At 51.6% G+C, this 7,530-nt stretch overlaps 1 pseudogene; it reads right to left on the bottom strand.

The window, feature by feature from the left end:
* Positions 1–701: 701 nt before the first annotated feature.
* LOC117071135 lies at positions 702–1,138 on the bottom strand (annotated as a pseudogene).
* Positions 1,139–7,530: the final 6,392 nt, after the last annotated feature.

The raw sequence follows: 7,530 nt of genomic DNA, 5'->3' as shown, positions 1-7,530 counted from the left end.
CACAGGTCCCTCCTACTCCTGGTCCCTGGGTCCTGGGTGTAATTCTTGCTCTCACAGGTCAGGCTGCGCCATCAGGTCTCAGCTGCAGCACAGCCAGGGTGGAGGAGTGACAGGGGATGCTTCTGGGGTCTCCTTGGGATGGGTCTCAGGAGCTGGCACAAGGCACCTGCCTACACGCTGCTGCCCAGAACTTAGACATGCCAGTGCCCTGAGCTGCCAGGGAGCCAGGAAGAGGGACCTGCCTTTGGGTGCCGCATGCCCAGGCGAGGCTCTTGTACTGTGAAGAAGGGGAGCCATCCTGTGTTGCTGCACCTTGGTAACGTCACTGGATTTTTCAGTGTTTTCTTCCCAAGCATCGCCCGAACCTGCATCCTGCCCAGCAGTGTGAGAGCCCCAGGGGCCACCTCCTCACTCACACCTGCCACTGGCAAATCCTCTGGACAAAGTGTAATGCTGAAACATTTTACAAAACAGGGTCACCCTTGATGGTCATAATGGCCGAGGAGAAAAACTCACGATGACGGAAGCCATCAACTGGCGAAATTTGATATGGATGAGCACCGGCCCATGGTTCAGGTCTTCGCAGTAACATTTATGTGGGGGAGAATTTTTTTTTTCCTTTGAGATAAACGTGTGTTTAATGGTAAAACTTAGCACACCCCAGTACCAGGAATGGCGTGGAGTAGGGACAGGCAGCAGGGACAGGCAGGTGATGCCCGCGGAGCCTCACAGGAAGAGGACGAGGAAGATGATCATCAAACAGAAGAGTCCCATGGCCTCAGACAGAGCAAAGCCCAGAATGGCATCGGAGATGAGCCCTGCTCGAGAGACAGGTTCCTGGCATAGCCAACGATCAAGCTTCCAAACACTGTTCCAATGCCAGCCCCTAAGCCAGCCACACCCACTGGGGCTGCTCCAACATCAATAAACTCTGAGGCTGTGTGAATGCATGTCCCTCCAGACAGCTCTGGTCCGGAACTCCCATCGGGCCACCTGGCGTGGGGAGCGGCTGTGGGAAAGCTGTTTAGATGAATTCTCTGGGCTGTTCAAGAAGGAGAAAGACACAGGCCTGATCAGATTCCTGGTACAGACAGTGGACCAGAGCTGGAGAGATGAGTAATGCCCCGGGGATCTGCATTTTCTCAGTCTGCACTCACACTGCCGTGCAGCCCCTGCTGGCCCATAGCACTCGCCCAGCTGAAGGTGACCTAAGGTGACCGACTCACTTGTACTCACTGCTTGTGAAATAAGCTGAATGTGGAGCTCATTGGAAACACGTGTAGCAAAGTGCATGCGCCTTGAGGAAACCTTTCTCCCGCCCTCCTGAGTATCCGCCCCAGGGAGTGATTTCCCCGAGAGCTGGTCCGAGTCGCGTTCCCTCAGTGAACACTTTCAAGGCTGCTGTGGGAAGTTGCACACAAACGGCTGGTGGTCCTGGAGGGGATGGTGAGGCGGGGTGGGCCTGTGCACCAGATGCCAAATCCACAACACCAGGAGGCAGTGCTCACCGCAGGAGCCACACAGCAGGTGCGGGCTGGTCTCCCATCTGAAACCTGCACCCGTGGGGTGCACCTGAGTGGCCCCCGCCCCCCGGGGCGTCTCTGGAACGCCTCCTAGGAAGAGAGGCTCCACGCCTGGATGGAGACAGGTATCACACAGGTGCGTGCGGTGGAGTGTGATGCAGGGAGGTTGGTGCAGGGCCACACAGAGAGACCCCACTCAGGCAGGCCTTGGGTTAGGGTAGGCCTCACCACGTGATGTTACGGAGGGACTGGACCGTGGCCACGGCTGGCCTGTAGGTGGGGGGCAAACATATTCCTGGCGGGTAGGGCTGCCCTCGAAGCTCACCTGCCTGAGATCCCCATCTGGCTGGGGCAGGCGGGAGTCTCCGGACCTTGGCGCCGGCGGAGCCTGCAGTGTCGCCAGATGGCCACAAGGGGGCTCCCGAGCCCGGCGCTCGGTCCCTGTGAGGCGGGAGGCGCCGGGACCCGGCTGTGAGACGGAACCTACCAGTGGGGCCCCGACCCGGATCCCGACCCCGACCCCCACCCCCACCCCCACCCCACAGGACCCTGCCCGGCCGAAGGCTAAACCTGCCCCAGCCCCAGGCTGGGCTGATGTTCCTGACCAGAACCCGAGCCCGATTCTGCTCGCTGAACACTCGTCCGCTCCCTTGGCTCTGCCTGCCCCGGCAGCGAGGGCCTGGCCAGTGGGTTGGTGTCACCTCCCGTGTCATCTGTGTCACCTCCATGTCACCCTGCATCAGCTCTGTGTCACCTCCCACATCACCTGCATCATCTCGCATGTCACCTCCATGTCACCTCCCGCATCACCTCCTGTGCCACCTTTGTGTCACCTCCTGGCTGACCGTGGCCCAGCGGCATCTCCCCTGTTGCAGTGCCCGGAGAGGCTGCGGTTCCAGGGGTGGGCTAAGGAAGATGGTGCCTCGACATGGGCCCTGAGTGACTCCTGGAGCGGATCCCACCTCCCCACCACAACCCGAGCAGGAGACCACCCTTTGCTGCTGAAGCCACTGAGCTCCTGGGGCCTTTGTTTTTGCAGCAGAGCCTCGTCCCCCTGACTGACACATCTCTCACAGTCCCAGGCCCTGAGCGCAGGTCCACACTCAACCTTGACGCTCATCGCAGACTGACCCTGGCTTGCCCTGGGTCACACTCAGGCCAAGACTCCGACAGCCTGGCCTGGTGGAAGCTCCCCAGCTTATCTCACTCACACTGTTGTCCAGGGCCCAGCCTTACGGTGATATCTGCCGCAAGAAGGCTGGGACTCTGTCCCGCTTGTGTTCAGGAATGAGGGACCCTGACTTGGTCTCTGCTATCAACACATTACAAACATCACTGGGCATTACAAAAGGTTTCCAAGGGCTGGGTGCTGTGGCTCACCCCTGCAGTCCTAGCACTTTGGGAGGCTGAGGCTGGAGGAGGATTGCTTGAGCCCAGGAGTTTGAGACCAGCCTGGGCAACGTAGTGAGACTTTGTCTCTACAAAAAATTTAAAAAATTAGCCAGGCATGGTGGCGTGTGCCTGTGGTCCCAGCTACTCGGGAGGCTGAGGCAGGAGGATCACCTGAGCCCAGGAGGTCAAGGCTGCAGCAACTAGAGATGGTGCCACTGCACTCCAGCCTGGGCAACAGAGCAAGACCCTGTCTCAAAAAAACCCACAAAAAACCCCAAGAAAGAAAAAAAAAACCCCAGATTTCAAAGAATTTAAACTTATTCATCCAACACAAAGCAGTTCTTCACAGGCACACTTTAAACTTCGAAATTCTTTGCTCTCCCCATGCTCGGCTGATGGGGTCTGGGGCAGGCGATGGTGCTCACTGGATCCAGTTTCTGACAAATCTGAATTGTGACAAGCTTCAGAACTGGCCCAGATGATCAATTTTCATGTAAGTTAAGGTGTCCTTCTTGTTCCCCAGCTTTTAGGTGATTTATTTTATACTTATTTATTATTATTATTATTTTTGAGACGGAGTCTTGCTGTCTCGCCAGGCTGGAAAGCAGTGATGGCATCTCAGCTCTCTGCAAGCTCCGCCTCCCAGGTTCAAGCGATTCTCCTTGCCCCAGCCTTCTGAGTACCTGGGAATACAGCTGCATGTCACCACGCCCTGCTAATTTTTTGTATTTTTAGTAGAGACGGGGTTTCACTGTGTTAGCCAGGATGGTCTCGAACTCCTGACCTCAGGTGATCCACCCGCCTCGGCCTCCTAAAGTGCTGGGATTACAGGCGTGAGCCACCATGCCCGGCACTTTTAGGTGATTTGATAATACCTTTTTCCATTAAAATTTTATGATGATACATAATATAGAAAGAATCTATGTAAAATGATGTCCATATATTTATGCACATACAGCCCCCTTTGAGAAACAGAATATGAGGGCCTTTGGTCCTGCCCAGGCAAAGAAAGTTAATAAAAAATCAACTCTGGGCCGGGGGCGGTGGCTGACACCTGTAATCCCAGCACTTTGGAAGGCCGAGGCAGGTGGATCACTTGAAGTCAGGGGTTCGAGACCAGCCTGGCCAACATGGTGAAACTCCATCTCTACTAAAAATACAAAAATTAGCCTGGTGTGGTAGCCATGCCTATAGTCCCAGCTACTTGGGAGGCTGAGGCAGGAGAATCACTTGAACCTGGGAGGTGGAGGTTGCAGTGAGCCGCGATCATGCCACTGAACTCCAGCCTGGGAGACAAGAGTGAGACTCTGTCTCAAAAACAAAACAAAAACAAAAACAAAACAAAAATCAAACCCGGGCCAAGTGTGGTGGCTCAAGCCTAGAATTCCAGCACTTTGGGAGGCTGTGGAGGGAGGATCCCTTGAGCCAAGTAGTTCCAGACCAGCCTGGGCAGCATGGCAACACCCTGTCACCACAAAAAATTTAAAAAATTAGCAGGGCACAGTGGTGTGCACCTGTAGCCCAGGTCCTTGGGAGGCTGAGGTGGGAGGATCTCTTGAGCCCAGGATGTGGAGGCCGGAATGAGCTATGATCACACCACTGTGTTCCAGTCTGGATGACAGAGCAAGACACTGTCTCAAAAAAATGAAACGAATCACCCTGGCGAACCTGCATGCATAGGAAGACATGTTGACGCAGCGGCAAACGCTTAGGGCTGCAGAGCCCCGGGCAGGCTGGATGCTGTCTTGGCCCCATGTGGGCTGAGGGCTGCAGACTGGGTGAAGGCCCCGGGGAGGTGGAGGGACCCTCAGGAACCATCTCCCTGCCTTCTGCTCTCATGACTGACCCTTTCTTGGCGAAGCTTGGTGGGGGCACCGGGCCTCTGCCGCTGGCATCCTTTGGGTGCTTCCTGGTGGTAGCAACCCTGTGGGGAGGAGTTGGGGAACCTGTGGCCAACGCAGCTCCGGGAGCTTTGTCAGGCGCAGGGCACCTTTGGTTCTCCCTTCCCGACCCTCTCTGCCCTTCTCCTTTCTGCTCTGTTTGTCAGATTTTTTTTTTTCTCATTTTGATTCCATTTTGCTTCTGACAACTTTCCCAAGACCGTTGTCCCTCCAGAGGCGGCTGGGTCCACACAGCTTCCCTTTGTGCGGGACCCTCGCCTCGCAGGGTTTTGGGCTGCAAAGCTTGGATGCTGGCAGCCTCAGGTTCCTGCACTGACCCTCGCGGTTTCCGCATCCCACTCATCCCACTCTAACCTCTAGTTCCTTTGGAGATAGACCTTCCATGGAAAATCCCAATTGGAGCACACCCACCGCGTTTCCATTCCCTTGCTTGCCTACTCCGTCCACGTCTCCAGGGCTGGGCTGCAACTGTGGAGACCACCCCCTCCAGCCTTCTCCATCCTGGAGACTGGAAGGTGAAGCCTGGCTAGAGGGCAGCCCGGTGGTGCGGCAAGAAATAGGAAGGCTCACTGGCTGAGCCAGGGTGACGAGGCCTCTCTGCTCCCTCTTCCTCTCTCCAAAGCTTGCCAGGACCCACCCAGACCGGGCTGTGGCCTTCAGCACTTCCCCAGGCCACACCGGAAGACAGAGGAACTGGGCCCCTCTGGGGGACATACCCTCCCAGGCCAAAGTAACAAGACGCCTGGAGAGAACAGTGCCCGAGAGAAAAACAGGCCCTCCACAGCATGACTTGTGTGCAGCAGGAGTGTCAGAAGCTCTGGGCAAAGAATTAAAGATAAATGCGGTAACATCCTTGAAGTATTAAGGAAAGATACTAGCAATAGAAAGCAATAACAGGGAGCACAAAGAACTAAGTAGGAATTTCAGGTATCAAAATAATGATTGAGAAAAATGTGGTAACTGAAATACAGTGGGACAGATGCAGCGGAGGAAAACAATCTGCAAAGTGACAAACGAGGGGAAGGAATCCTGGCAAAGCAGCCGGGGCACAGGAAGAAGGACAGGGACTGTGAGGAGAGAAGTGGGTGGGAGGACAGAGCAGAAGAAAAAGGTGAGAGGGATTTTCAAACGTTAGGGAGGAAAGACGCCACAGAATTCCAAAAGGTGATATGAGGAAAACCCGTACCTAGTCACAATTATATTAAAATTTAGGAATATTAGAAAAAAAGGGAAAATTTAAAAAAATTTGAAAAGAAGGAAAAAGTTTTAATGAGAGAGCAGGTCGTGGATAAAGGGTAAGAATCACACCGACTTCAGACCTTTCAACATGATTCAACAATGCGAAAAGACTACACATTATTTTTAAGGTATCAAAAAAACCCCCACTTTATACCTACCATTTTTTTTTTTTTTCTGAGACAGGGTCTTGCACTGTCACCCAGGCTGCAGTGCAGTGGCTCAATCACAGCTCACCGCAGCGTTGAACTCCTGTGCTCAAGCAAATCCTCCCACCTCAGCCTCCTGAGTACCTAGGAGCACAGGTACGTGCTACCACACCTGGCTCATCTTTTAATTTTTTGTAGAGATGGGGTTTCCTTGTGTTTCTCAGTCTGGTTTTGAACTCCTAGCTTCAAGCAATCATCCGGCCCCAGCCTCCCAAAATGCTGAGGTTACAGGCATGAGCCACCATGGCCAGCCTACACCTATAATCTTATATCCAGCAAATTTTTAAATTCAAATGTGAGGGTATAATAAAAACATTTTTAGGCAAAATAAGCCTCAGAATACTTGCTGTACAGAGACCCACATTGAAAACACCGTAGGAAAAAGTTCTCACGAAGGAAGGGAAAATCCCAGGAGCTGTTGCAAGAGATACAGGAAGTAAGAGCGAGTAAAGGTTATTGTTAATATCATGATATATACCTATATAATATACTGTGGATAACAGCTAATATTTTGAAAATGAAAAATTGATAATATGTCCACAATTACCCATAACCAAAATTCCAGAAAATATCCATATGATGCTGGATGTGGAATTAATCAAGGAACTAAGATTATGCTAAAGCATATATCTTGTTGGGAGAATATGAATTATATTTATGAATTAATATATTCAGTAAATGAGTAAGGTAATTACAAATTAATCTTAAGAACAATCACTATAAAAGTTATAAGTACAATTTTTTAAACCAGTGGAAAAAAATGTAATCTATTCAGTGGAAAACAGGAAATATGGAAGAAACAAATAAAAAATAGCTTTGATGATATAACTAAATTGTAATACAGTTGTAATCACAATAAATATTAATGGCTTAAACTGATCAGTTAAAAAATAGAGATTCTTGTATTGAAATTAAAAAAAAATTAGGACGAGACAAAGCTAAGCATAGTGGCAGACACTTGCCTATAGCCCTGCTACTCAGGCTCAGGAGGCTGGGGTAGAGGATTGCTTGAGTCCAGGAATTTGAGTCCAGCCTGGGCAACACAGCAAGACCCTGTCTCTGAAACAAACAAGTGAACAAACAAAGAAACGAAACCTCCAAGAGCAACTTTATAATTAAAACAAAATAAGACACAAGTTGAAAAATAGAAGGATAGAAAACTATGAACTAAGAAGGTTGTCATCACAGTTATAGCAGGGAAGCTAGGAATGGAGAGGGATTCTGGCCATTGAATGCTTAGACCTGGAAGTTCCATACATCACTTCTCAA

This window comes from Trachypithecus francoisi, unplaced genomic scaffold (genome assembly GCF_009764315.1).
Source record: "Trachypithecus francoisi isolate TF-2019V2 unplaced genomic scaffold, Tfra_2.0 Lachesis_group3, whole genome shotgun sequence".
Classification (NCBI taxonomy): Eukaryota; Metazoa; Chordata; class Mammalia; order Primates; family Cercopithecidae; genus Trachypithecus; species Trachypithecus francoisi.
The sequence above is the reverse complement of the archived record's forward strand: the minus strand, read 5'-3'. Positions and strand labels throughout refer to the sequence as shown.